The following is an 830-nucleotide window of genomic DNA, read 5'->3' as shown; positions in this document are numbered from 1 at the left end:
TTCCTGATGAATGAATAAAATTCTGATACATAAAATACATATGTGTGTGTGTATACATATCACATTATCTTGACCCATTCATTGGTTGAAGGGTATATGGGCTGTTTCCATACGTTGGCTATGGTGAATTGTGCTGTGGTAAGCCTGAGTGTTCAGGTGACAGTTGTATCTTGGCTTAAAATATTTTAGATAAATGCCTAAGAGTTGCATCACTGAATCATAGAGTCCAGTGAGTACTATTTTTAGGCTTGGAGGAATCTCCATACACTGAGTTTTATAAAGTGATGAGCGCAGGGTATGATGAATTGCAGAGGCTCTGCTTTCGCTCAAGAGAATTAAAATGCCTTCCGGCAATTATACAGGACACTGCAGAGCCTTGTAAAGCAGTTGATGGAAGAGGTATTTTGGTGCTGCCTTTCCCTTCTCACTCACAGACTGTTTTACGTTATGTAGTTGTAATTATAATGAGGAGGTTTTTTTATTTTTTATTTTTTTTGTCAGTCCTGGGGCTTGAACTCTGGGCTTGGGTGCTGTCCTTCAGCTCTTCAGCTCAAGGCAAGCGCTCTACCGCTTGAGCCACAGAGCCACTTTCAGTTTTCTGGTGGTTAATTTGAGATAAGAGTCTCAAGGACTTTCCTGCCCAGGCTGGCTTTGAACCATGATCCTCAGATCTCAGCCTCCTGAGTAGCTAGGATTACAGGCGTGAGCCACCAGCACCCAGCTAATAAAGAGTCATTTTTCTGTCATTTCTCGCTCCTTCAGAACCCAAAGAAGTTTTTTAAGGGACCAATGAAGATTGGAAGTTCAGGGATGTGAAAGAAAAGAGGCAA

Source organism: Dipodomys merriami, unplaced genomic scaffold (genome assembly GCF_024711535.1).
Source record: "Dipodomys merriami isolate MVZ:Mamm:240054 unplaced genomic scaffold, mDipMer1.0.p SCAF_34, whole genome shotgun sequence".
Taxonomy (NCBI): domain Eukaryota; kingdom Metazoa; phylum Chordata; class Mammalia; order Rodentia; family Heteromyidae; genus Dipodomys; species Dipodomys merriami.
Note: the sequence above shows the minus strand (reverse complement) of the source record.